This window comes from Meriones unguiculatus, chromosome X (assembly GCF_030254825.1).
Source record: "Meriones unguiculatus strain TT.TT164.6M chromosome X, Bangor_MerUng_6.1, whole genome shotgun sequence".
Lineage (NCBI taxonomy): Eukaryota > Metazoa > Chordata > Mammalia > Rodentia > Muridae > Meriones > Meriones unguiculatus.
The window spans coordinates 53,992,216-54,005,968 of NC_083369.1; positions in this window are offsets into that span (position 1 = coordinate 53,992,216).

The following is a 13,753-nucleotide window of genomic DNA, read 5'->3' on the forward strand; positions in this document are numbered from 1 at the left end:
TACCAAATGATTAGTTCTGAAAACATTACTGTGCATGCAATAACAAATAATGAAACAAGGGGCCTTAAATTTGTAACATATAAAGGAGAAATATGTGAAAGGGTTTGGAGGGAGAAACTAGGGAAAAGATGTGATTATATTATAATCTCAAAATGTTTAAAAATGTCCCAATTTATTTCTAATATCAGAGATCAGACCTCTACTCTTGCCTGATGCGTCTAAAACAAAAAGGGGGAACTGTAGAGAGCTGCGGAATGCTGTGCCTTAAAGATGGAGCTGGTTTCCGCCTTCCACCTTCCCGATGGTGAGTGCTCTCTGTCACGAACAATTCCACATTTGGCTAAGGCTGAGGATCTGGCTTGCTTCCATGTATGTGGACCTATCTGCATTGCCCACGTGGCACGCCTGGGTTGGCTACCCAGAGGCTATTTAAGCTGTGGGCTGGCTTTCCCCAGGGTCAGATGATTGTTCAAGGTTCCTGAATAAACTGCATTGAAAAAAAAAAAAAAGAAAGAGAAAAATAAACATTGTTCTAAAGAGAGGTGTTGAGGAGAACTTCAGAAATCCATTGAAGAACTGAGACAAAAGGAGATAGCTCAGAGATTGTCAGTGTATACCACAGAATTTGATGACCTAGTTCAACTCCCAGAAGCCACAAAATAAAAGGAGAACATCAACTACTAGAAAATTATTCTTTGACTCTCACATGTACATGTCCATTACAAAACACAGAATGAAGAAATAAGGTAAAAAAAAAAAATTAAAGTTTTATGTAAGCAGCAGCTCAACTTTTGCATTTCTGAGTTGTGTGGGCACTGTCCTCAGAAATTGGGCTTGACTGTCAGTTTGTGGGTAATAGCCCATCGTCCTGGAAATAGCTGTGGTTGTATGTGGTTCTCCATGTGACTCCTGTAAGCCAACAATTCAACTGAATTAAATCTAGTCTCAGTACTGGAAGCCTTATTTGTTGAAATATAAGTAATTACATAATATTTTGTTTCTGGGTCTGGGATACCTTCCTCTGGATAATTTTTTTCTAGTTTTATCCATTTTCCTGCACATTTCATGATGTAAAATTTAATGAGTTGAGCAATACTCCATTGTGTAAGCATGCCACATTGTATTCATTATTCTTTTGAGGTACATCTAAGTTGTTTCTAGTTTCTGGCATTATGAATAGAGTATCAATTAACATGTTTTTGCAAGTGTTTTGTGATAGAATGAAGTATCCTTTGGGAATATGCCCAAGCATGGTTGAGCTGGTTCTGAAGGTAGAGTAATTCCCAGTGTCTTTTGTGCAGAAAAGAATTTTACAGACTACCAAAAGAGCAATGTAATCAACTCAGTCACAAAAAAATCCCCCTACAATCTTTCCTACCTGCAAGATATGCTAGGACAATAGTAAATCATAACTTGTGATAGTAGTAAACCAATGTCATACATGACTTAAGACCTACTGCACAAGATGGAACCCATACTTGACACTACTTGAGTAACTAAGGACTAGAGACTAGATAACCCAGAGACTCAAGGGACAACAAAATATGACTGGTAAAAAAAGAAGTGTCAATAATACCAGTGTTTTATGCAGTACTCATCAAACAGAAATAGATGCAGAGATGTACATCCAGACACTATTCAGAAAATGAGTCCTTGAAACATGCAGCTCTAAATGTGAAGTGTTCATCAAATCCTTACTCTTAAAGCTCAGGAGATTCCACAGAAGAGGATGTGGAAAGAGTGTAAGAGCTAAAGGAAATGGGAGACATGAAGAAAATGAGGCCCTGTTAATCAACTAAGCAAAGCTTATATGAACCCAGAGGACTGAAGAAGCAAGCCTAAGGTCTGATATGGGTCTGAAATAGTTCCTCTGTGTGTGTGTGTGTGTGTGTGTGTGTGTGTGTGTGTGTGTAGCTTTAAGCTTAGAATTCTTATAGAACTGTTGAATATGTTAATGAGTGAATCTCTGATTTTTGTTCCAAAATTTGGTAGGTATTCTTTTTTTTTCTGTTGGGTAGCCTTGTATAGCCATGATGTTATTTTTTTTTTTTACCATTTATTTATTTATTTATTTACTATTTATTTATTTGGTTGGTTGGTTTGGTTTTTTAAAAGCAGTCTTTCTCTGGGTGTCCTTGGCTGTCCTAGACGCACTTTGTAGGCCATCCTGGCCTTGAACTCGCAGATATATGGATGTCTCTGCCTCTTGAGTGTTGAGATTACAGGCATGAACTATCACTCCTGGCTGTGATATGATGAAACTTATTCTGCCCTTTGATATTTTATTTTGTCACGTTTGGTTGTTATCTCTTAGAATTCTTTTCTAAGGAGAGACAGAAAGGGAGTGGATGTGGAAGGAGGGAGAGGCGGGGAAGTACTGGGAGGATTAAGACAGGTGAAAACAAGATATATAGTATAAGAAAAGAATCTATGTTTAAATAAAATAAAAATATAATAAAAGAAACTGAATCTCTGGCAAACTTTCATGTTCAAAATCACAAGTATTACAGCAACTTTGCTTATTTCTTCTTAAATACTTCTTTGTATACATATTTATAATCTTTGGTTTGAATTCCGAATGATATACTGCACCTAGAGTAGAAAAATAAAAAGCAAGTTGTAGTTATTGCTAAAACCCACATCAACCTAGAAATGCAGTCCATGAAGACCTATTCCCAGTGCTTTAGTGGTATTGATAGGATTCTAGAATCTACCAGCTGATATCATATTTATTTCTTTACTGAAAAGTTTCTTGTAAGAGCTCCTACAAATAGCTCATGCTACTTGGGTCATTCTCAAACATTTTTAAGAACTTCAACAAGGAAGAGATGCCTATAGCAAGCCATACAACCTAAGTTCTATCTTATGGGGCACCCTTCCACCACCACCACCATCACACACATTACATAAATAAATACATAAATAAATAATGAATAGAGTAATTAAAATAATTTTAAGTGGAACAAAATCAGATGAAAATGTGTGAGACATCAAAAGAACTCAGTCTTCTGGCAGTGACAGGAGCAAAGAAAATGTACCAGGAGTTCAGCCACATCAGGTAACTACTATGGTTGAAGATTCCCATTAATATAAAAAAATAAAAATATTTTTTTTAAAAAAAATGAACTAAACTCAACTCATAAGATGTCATCAACAAAAGAGTTCAGCTAAATAACCTACGGACAAAATCTTGAAGAAAAGATAACAGACCTTTAGCTTCTGAAACTCATGTTGCTCATTGATATCCTGTCCATGCTATTACCTTATATAAGTAGAGGTTCATCAGAACCCTGGGATGCATGAGACAATAATGTAGAATGTGGTATGGCATTCAGTTGAGAGCAACAGAAGTCAATCTACCTCACAACTTATGGAGATTATATATGGGAAAAATATCTTGCTTAGGCATACTACCTCAGCTGTCATTTATTCTCAACATCTTGTGCAGCCATGGGTTTTTAAAAATATTTTTAAAAAATTTATTCATTTATTATTAATTACAGTTTATTCACTTTGCATCCCAGCTGTAGCCCCTCCTCCAACCCCTCGCATTTACACCTTTGCTCCCTCATCTCATTCTATGACCTTCCCCAAGTCCACTGATAAGGGAGGTCCTTTTCCCTTTCCCTCTGACACTAGCCTATCAGGTCTCATCAGGACTGGTTGTGCTGTCTTCCTTTGTGGCCTGGTAAGGCAGCTCCCTCCTCAGAGGGAGGTAATCAAAGAGGCAGCCACTTAGTTCATGTCAGAGACACCACTGCTCCCCTTACTAGGGAACCCAGTTGGACACTGAGCTGCCATGGGCTACATCTGTGCAGGGCTTCTAGGTTTTATCCATGTATGGTCTTTGGTTGGAGTATCAGTCTCAGAAAAGACCCCTATGCACAGATTATTTTGGTTCTGTTTGCTCTCCTTATGAAGCTCCTGTCCCCTCCAGGTCTTTCTATCTCCCCTCTTCTTTCATAAGATTCCTTGCAACCTGCCCAAAGTCTGACTATATGTCTTATCATCTACTTTGATACCCTGCTGGTTAGAATCTTTTAAAGGCCCTCTGTGTTAGGCTCCTGTCTTGTTCTCTGTTTTTCCCTCTTCCAATGTGTGTCTTGTTTGCCTTTCTAAGTGAGCATTGATAATCATACCCAGGGCCCTTCTTTAGGTGTACTTGGGTTTTTAATTTTATGACAATGCACTATAGAAAGAGGGAGAAAAGTAAAGTAATAAGGATGTCTGAAAAAATCATAAGTGGTTACACTATTTACTATTTACTTAAAAATCACTATAACGCGTGTAAGTGTGTGTGTGTATATATATATATAAAGTTTGGATAAAATTTTCTCATATGGGATGACAATCTTCAGTGTAAGAGCTACAGACTAACAAATACTCTATCACTAAGCATTAAAATCTGAGTTGTTGTTTAGAGTTGTTCAAGAGAATCTCAAAACATTATGGCCTGTTGTTGTACTTGGTTACCAATTAGGGATAAGGTAAGTTCACATTTCTCAAGACACTACGCAATCTGGACACAGAGCCCAGAGACCATGGATTTGGATCTGACCTAAAACCTCCTCTCTGAGAACTCTCTTTCACAGTATTGAAGGTCTCATGTAGACTTTTAAAGAAGGAATTTCTACCCAGCTATGATGAGTATGAATCACAACAACCACGGAAATGAGATAATAATCCAACTGCTGCAGTAGTTGCAGGCATACATTGTTGGTAACCAAGAGTTCTCTACTTGGACAAAAGGTCTGCTTGACAAAATAGAAATGTCTGGTACTGGAAACCTAGCCAATTACCTGGGGCTAGTAAAGGTATGAATCTTAGAAGAGAACCAAAAGTTTCTACTTTCTAGACCTGCCCAAGCTCTAACTACTTTCTAGATATGTATCCTACTATCCATATATAAGCACATTTTTTTACCTCTCATCAAAATCTTCTTTATAACAGAGAAGTTATAGAAAGCACAATTAGTCAGGCTACAGAGGTATAGAGTCCAGATAGATACAACTGATATTTTTACAAAACAATTTTTGATACAAAGCTGAGATGTCATTGCTGAAGAGGTAAAAAGATTTTAAGAAGCAATCAGTAAATTAGAAAAAAAATAAAACAATTCAAAAAGTCAATAAAAAAAGAGTTGGTTAGTTGAGAAAATCAACAAGATAGACAAACCCTTAGCAAAACTAACTAAAAGGCAGAGAGAAACTATCCAAATCAACAAAATCAGAAATGAAAAGGAAGACACAATGGCAGACACTGAGGAAATCTAATGAATCATTTGGTCTTACTTCAAAAGCTTATATGCCACAAAATTTGAAAACCTCAATGAAATAGTTAATTTTGTTTACAGATTCCACTTACCAAACCTGAATCAAGACCAGTTAAGTAAAACAAATAGTTATAAGGAAATAGAAGCAGTCACCAAATGTCTTCCATGCAACAAAAAAAAAAAAAAAAAAAAAACAAAAACAAAAACAAAAACAAAAACAAACAAACAAACAAACAAAAAAAAACAGGGCCAGAGGATTTCAGCTCAGAATTCTACCAGACCTTAAAAGAAAAACTAATTGCAATACTCTTCAAACTCTTTGACAAAATAGAAAGAAAAGAAACACCACCAATCTTGTTCTATGAAACCACAGACAACTTGATACCTAAACCACATAAAGACTCAACAAAGAAATAGAATTTCAGATCAATTTCCCTTAGGAACATTCACAGAAAAGTACTGAATAAAATACTCACATACTGAATCCAAGAACACATCAAAAATATCATCCACCCTGACCAAGTAGCCTTCATCCTTGGAAACAATGGTGATTCCATATGTGGAAATCCAAAAATGTGATCCACCACAAACAAAGAAAAAAAACAAAAACAAAAACAAAATAACATGATCATGTCCTGAAAAGAAAACCAAGACCTCAGAATCTACTTAATATATGGGACCTCATAAAAATAAAAACCTCTGTAAAGCAAAACATACTGTCAATAGAAGAAAACAACAGCCTACAGACTGGAAAAATATCTTCACCAACCCTACATACAACAGAGGGCTAATATCCAAAATATATGGAGAATTCAAGAAATTAAACAACAAACCAAAGAATACAATTAAAATATGGGGTACAGATATGGAGGATCTCAAGCTATACTAAAGAGCAACTGTAATAAAAATTCCATTGTTTTGGTATAGAAACAGACTGATAGAACAATGGAATCAAACTGAAGATTCAGAAATAAACCCACACACCTACAGACACTTGATTTTTGACAAAGAATCCATAACCATAAAATGGGAAAAAAGATAAGGTCTTCTACAAATGCTGCTGGTCTAACTGTATGCCTAAACCTAGAAAAATGCAAATAGACTTACTCTCCTGCACAAAATTAAAGTCCAAATGGATCAAGGACCTCAATATAAAATGAGATGCACTAAGCCTATTAGAAGAAAAAGTGGGAAAGAGCCTCAAACCCATTTACACAGGAGACAACTTCATGAACAGAACAAGAGCCCAGGTTCTAAGATCAACAATTAATAAATGGGACCTCATGAGACTTCTGTAAAGCAAAGCACAACAGAACAGAATGACAGCTTACAGACTGGGAAAAGAACTTCACCAAGCCTACATTGGACAGTGGGCTAATATCCAAAATATATAAAGAACTCAGAATTTAAACACAAACAAACCAAATAATCCAATAAAAATGGGATACAGAACTAAACAGAGTTCTCAACAGAATACTGAATGGTGAAGGAAAACTTAAAGGAAACGTTCCTGTCTTGTTTCTTGTTTTCTCCTTCTTCCAATGTCCTTGCCCTTTGTCTTTCTAAGTGAGGATTGATCCTCTTACCTTGGGTCTTCTTTCTTGTTTAGCTTCTTTAAGTGTACAGATTTTAGTATGTTTATCCTATCTTATCGATTTAGTATCCACTTATAAGTGAGTATATACCATGTGTGTCTTTCTACTTCTAGGATACCTTATACAGGGTGATCTTTTCCAGATCCCACCATTTGCCTGCAAATTTAATGATTTCCTTGGTTTTGATTGCTGAGTAATGTTCCATTGTGTAAATGTACCACAATTTCTGTAGCCATTTCTCTGTTGATGGACATATGGGTTGTTTCTGGCTATTATGAATAAAGCTGCTACAAACATGGTTAAAAAAATAAGGGCCTCTGAAAGACTCTACCTAGCAGTGCATCAAAGCAGATGCTGAGACTCATAACTAAACTTTAGGCAGAGTGCAGGGAGTCATATGAAATAAGAGGTAGTAAGACCTTGAGAGTACAGTACCTCCACAAGGAGAGCAACAGAACCAAAATATCTGGGTTCAGGGGGATTCTCTGAGACTGATACTCCAACCCAGGACCATTCATGGATATAACCTAGAACCTATACTCAGATGTAGCCCATGGCAGCTCAGTGTTCAAGTTGGTTCCCTAGTAATGGAAAGAGCAACTGTCTCTGACATGAACTAATTGGCTGGCTTCTTGACCACCCTCCCTGAAAGAGGAGCAGCCTTGCCAGGACACAGAGGAGAACATTGCAGCCAATCCTGATGAGACCTGATAAGCTAGGGTCAGATGGAAGGGGATGTGGACCTCCCCTATAAGTGGACTTGGAGAAGCGTATGGGAGGAGGTGAGAGAGGGAGGGTAGGATTGGGAGGGAATGAGGGAGGGGGCTATAGCTGTGATGCAAAGCGAATAAAATGTAATTAATGTAAAAAATAAAAATTTAGCTAAAACAGTAATGTTCAATGTCTTTAGTCATTCAGGAAATGCAAATCAAAACAAGTCTGAGATTCTATGTCACACCCATGAGAATGGTTAAGATAAAAAAACTCAAGTGACTTTTTTATTTTTAATAGCTGAGTAGTGTTTCATCATGTAAATGTACCATAATTTCTGTATCCACTCTTACATTGAAGAAAATCTAGGTTGTTCTTTTTTTCTGGCTATTATGAATAAAGCCACTTTGAATGAAGTTGAGACAATGTTCTTATTTATGGTGGAGCATCTTTTGGGTACATGCCCAGGAATGGTATAGCTATGTATTGATGTAGAACTATTCCCAGTTTTCTGAGAAAGCACAAGATTGATTTCCAAGGTGGTTGTACAAGTTTGCATTCCAACCAGCAATGGAGGAGGGTTTCCCTTTCTTCATGTCCTTCCCAGAATGTGTTGTCACTTGAGTTTTTGATCTTAGACATTGTGTTTGGTGTAAGATGAAATTTTAGAGTCATTTTGATTTGCATTTCTCTGAAGGCCAAGGAAATTGAGCATTTCATTAAGTGCTTCCCAGCCATTCAATATTTGTCTATTGTGAATTCTCTGTTTATCTCTCTACGCCGTTTTTAATTGGATTATTGGATATGTGGGTACATAATTACTTAAGTTCTTTGTATATTTTAGATATGAGATTTCATTCTGATGTAAGGTTGGAGAAGATCTTTTCCCAATCTGTTTGCTACTGTTTTGCTCTATTGACAGTGTCTTTTGAAGTGGAAAAGCTTCTCAAGACCCAGCTATACCAGTCCTGGGCATATATCCAAAAGACACTCAACCATACATCTTGATTTGTTCAACTAGGTTCATAGCTGCTTAATTCATAGTAGCCAAAATCTGGAAACAAACTAGATGTGCCTTAGCCAAAGAACAGATACAGAAATTCTGGTATACTTACACATAAAATACCACTCAGCTATTAAAACCAAAGAAATCATGAAATTTGCAAGCAAATGGATGGAACTAGAAAAGATCATCCTAAGTGAGGTAACACAGACCCAGAAAGACACACATGCTATGCACTCACTTAAGTAGATATTAGACATTATAGTACAAGATAATCATGCCACAATCCACAGGCCCCAAAATGCTAAGTAACAAAGATAGCATAAAGGAAGCTGTTTGTAATGTCACTCAGAAGGGGAAATAAAATAGATAGAAGAAATGAATGAAGAGAGAGAATTGGACAGGAGATGCAATAGGCAGGGCAACAAGAATGAGGATTAACTGTAAGGAGAATGGGTTGAAAGGTGAGGGGCCTGATAACAAGAAGGGAATCTAGGGAAGAATATCTCTTGGTCAAGCTGGAGGCCTGCTATAGAGTAGGCTTCTGGGAGGATACGGATGTGACTCTAGCTGAGACTCCTAACGGGAATAAAGGGGAGGTGCATGAAGACTGAAGTGACCACCTCCTAGCCAGACAGTATTAGTGGAAGGAGGGGATCAGCAACCCACTAACAAATCCTGTAATCCAAAAATTACTATGTTTACAATAATTGTGGCAATAACAACAGAACAAAGATAGAGGGAAGTCCAAAAACTAATAGGCCCAAACTGATCTCCATCTTAAGGTAGAGAGCCAGCAGTGGCAGTAATAATGACACTCTGCTATGCTTTCAGACAGGAGCCTAACTTTAATGCAACCTGTAAATCTTCAGACAATAGTAGATGGACACAGATGTTGGGACATGTAGCCAAATATGGGGTGGAGCTCCAGGGGTCATGAGTAAGTGTTGAGGGAATGATGGAAGGACCTCGAGGGAAGAGGAACTTCACTGGAAGAACAACAGAGACAACGTGGTCTCATGGTGGTTTTCAGAGACTGAGACATCCACTAAGGAGCATGCATGATCTGGACCTAGGCCCAATACAAACATTTAGCTGATGTGTGACTTGGTCTTCATATGGGAGACCTGGAGAGTACATGTGGGGACTGTTTCTAACATGGACTCTATGGCCTGCTTTGGGAAAACTTCCTCTGGCAGGACTGCCTTGCCTGGCCTCAGGGAATGAAGATATGTTCAGTCCTGATGTGAATTGGTGTACTGGGGAAGTTTGACAAAGAAGGAGAGGGTTCCCCTTTCCTGTGGGTAATGAGGAGGGGAGGGGAAAGTAACAGAAGTGGGTTGATTGGGAGGAGGGACCCACTGGTTGTAAAATAAGTGAACTAAGTGACAATAAATACAGGAGATGATTTGAAGAAAGAGGCACCCACCTCCATTGCTGGTTGGAGTGCAAACTTGTACAACCGCTTTAAAAATAAATTTGGTGCTTTCTCAGAAAATTGGGAATTGTGCTACCTCAAGACCCAGCTATACCACTCGTGTGCAAATACCCAAAAGATGCTCCACCATACAACAAGGACATTTGCTTCACTATGTTCATAGAAGTTTAATCAATAATAGCCATAATCTGGAAACCACCTATATGTCCCTCAAATGAAAAAAAATAGAGAAAGCATGGTATATTTACACAATCAAATAATGCTCAGTCATTAAAAAAAGAAAAAGACATCATGAAATTTGTAGGTTAGTGGATGGAACTAGAAAAGATCATCCTGAGAGAGGTAACCCAAAACTAGAAAGATAGTCATGGTATAAAATCACTTATAAGCATGTAATATATATATAATACAGGATAAACATACTAAAACCTACAGAACTAAAGAAACTAAGCAACAAGGAGGACCCTGGGAAGTATGTTTAATCCTCATTCAGAAGGCAAACAGGATAGACACCAAAAGCTGCAGAAGAGAGAGAACAGGACAGAAGCAAACTATATATGTACTCTGTAAGACTCCACCAAGCAGGGGGTCATAGCCAGTGGAGAGACTCAAAGCCTTACTTTGTGCATAGACTTATGGAAGAAGTGGGAATACACCAACCTGGAGGGGACTAGAGATCCACAAAACTAAAAAGCCTACAAATCTAAGGCCAGGGTAGCCTACACAGACTAATGCATCAAACAAGGACCATGCACACAGAGGACCTAGATCCCATGCTAAAATGTAGCCCATAGGCATCTCAGCCTCCATATGGGTTATCTAATAAGGGGAGCAGGTGCTGTCACTGTCTCTGACATGAACTTGGTTGCCTGCTCTTTGATCAATTCTCCCTGGTGGTTCAACCTTGCCAGCCAACAGAGAAAGAGGATAAAGGCATACCTAATGAGACTTGATAGACAAGGGTCAGATAGGAGGGGTTGAGGGGGAGGGTGGGATCTGGAACAGATGAGTGAGGGGGCTACAATCAGGATATAAAGTGAATAAATTGTAAAAAATTTAAATCTCAATTATTTGCCAAAAAATGGGGTACAGAGCTGCACAGAGAATTTTCAACATAGGGATGGCAGAACAACACAAAGAAATGTTCAGTGTCCTCAGTCATCCAGGAAATTCAAATAAAAAGGTCCCTGAGATTTCAATTTACATCTATCAGAATGACTAAGATCAAAATATCAAGAGACAACACATGGTGGAGAAGATGTGGAGAAAGGAGAACACTCTTCCATTGCTGGTGAGAATGTAAATTTCTACAACCACTTTGGAAATCAATCTGGAGGTTTTTAATAAAATTAGGAATATTGCTACCTCAAAACCCAGCTATAATATTCCTGGGCATATATCTAAAAGATATTCACCCACTCAACTATATAAGGATATGTGTTCAACTATTTTCATATCAGCTTCATTTGTAATAGCCATAAGCTTGAAACAACCTAGATGTTCCTCAACTGAAGAATGAATACAGAAATTGTGGTGCCTTTACACAATGAAATACTACTCAGCAATTAAAAACAAGGAAATTATGAAACTTGAAGGCATCCCAAATTTGGGAAAAGACCATCCCAACTGAGGTATCCTAGAAGCACAAAGACATACATGGTTTACACTCACTTATAAGTGTCTATTAGCCATATAATATAGGGTAAGCATACTAAAATCCATAGTTCTAGAGAAGATAAACAAGAAGGAGGACCCTAGCAAAAATGCTTACTCCTCATTCAGAAGGACAAACAGGATAGACACTAGAAGTAGGAGAAGACAGGGAACAGGAGAGGAGCCTTCCACAGAGGGCCTCTGAAAGACTCTACCCTTCAGGGTATCAAAGCATATGCTAATACTCATAGCCAGACTTTGGGCATAGTGCAGGTAATCTTATAGAAGAAGGGGGAGATAGAAAGACCTGGAGGGGACAGGAGCTCCATGTGGAGACCAAAAGGCTAAAATTCTGATCCAAGGGGGCCATGCAAAGACTGATGAATTAACCAACAACCTTGACTGGAAATGACCAAGACCTACTTCTCAGATGTTACCCATGTTCAGCTCAGTCTCCATGTGGATTCCCTAGTTACAGAAGCAGGGGCTATTTCTAACATGGGACTAATTGGTTGGCTCTCTGATCACCTTCCCTGGTGAGGTGACCTAACTAAGCAACAAAGAGAGGATCCAGACAGTCCTGAGGAGACCTGATATGCTAGGGTCACATAGTAGAGGAGGAGGACCTTGGCTATCAGTGAACTAGGGAAGAGACATGGCCGGGAAGAGTGAGGGACTGTGAGACCAGGGGGAGATGAGGAAGGAGGCTAGAGATGGGATACAAAGTGAAGAAATTGTAAAAAATAATAATAATAAAGAAAAGGTCTAAAAAATGAAAAAGAAATGCTGAATATCCTTAGTCAACAAGAAAATGCAAATCAAAACAACTCTTAGGTTCTATGTTACACCCTTCAGAATAGCTAATATTAAAAACTAAAGTGACAGCACATGCTGCTGAGGATGTGGAGAAAGGACAACACTTCTCCATTCCTGATGGGAGCACAAACTTTTAAAAGCACTTTGGAAATCAGTCTGGCACTATATCAGAAAATCGGGAATAGCTTTATGGTCAAGATCCAGCAATACCAGTCCGGGGAATATACCTGAAAACAAGTGTACATACAGCAAGGATATTTGCTCAACCAAGTTCATAGAAGCTTTGTTCTCACTACCCAAAATCTGGAAATAATCTATGTGTCCCTCAACCAAAGAGTAATTAAAGAAATTGTGGTACATTTACGTAATGGAATACTCCTCAGATAGTAAAAACAAGGAAATCAAGAATTTTGCAGACAAGTGGATAGAACTAGAGAGGATCATCCTGAATGATGTAATCCAGAATTGGAAAGACACACATAGTATATACTCAGTTAATAACTAGACATTAACTGTATAATAAAGGATATCCATAATAAAATCCACAGACCTGAAAAATTGAAGTAACAAAGAGGAAGCTAACAAGGATGCTTAATTCTCATTCAGAAGGGCAAATACAATAGATACTGGAAGTGAGAACAGGACAGGACATGATAGGACAGGAGCCTTCCATAGATGTGCTCTAAAAATTCAAGCAGATGCTGAGACTCACAGCCTAACTTTTGGCAGTGCCAAGACAGTCTTATGGAACAGTGGTGACATAAAAGTACCAGGAGGGGTTAGGAGACACACAAGACAACCAGCAAAACCAAAAATATCAGGGCCCGTGGGGACTGAAGAGACTGATGCACCATCAAAAAACCATGCATGGAGAGGACTTAGACCCCCTGCTCAAATGTAGTTGATAGGCATCTCAGTCTCCATGTGGGTTCTGATGTAAGGGGAGAAGGGCTGTCTCTGTCTTTGACTCTGCTTCCCTCTTTTTGATCATGTGTTCCTGTTGGGACATCCTTGCCAGGCCACAGAAGAAGAGGATGCAGGCAGTCCTGATGAGACATGATAGGTTTGGGTCAGATAAAAGGGGAAGAGGATTCCCTATTCTTGTGGATCTGGGGGAGATATGGGGAAAAGGGAAGGAGGAAGTAGGAGGATGAGGGAGGGGTCTTCAACTGAGATATAAAGTGAATAAAATATAAAAAATATAATAATAAAAATGTCAGAGGAAGAAGAATTTTACTCTGAGGTATTTTTCTAGAAATATTAGA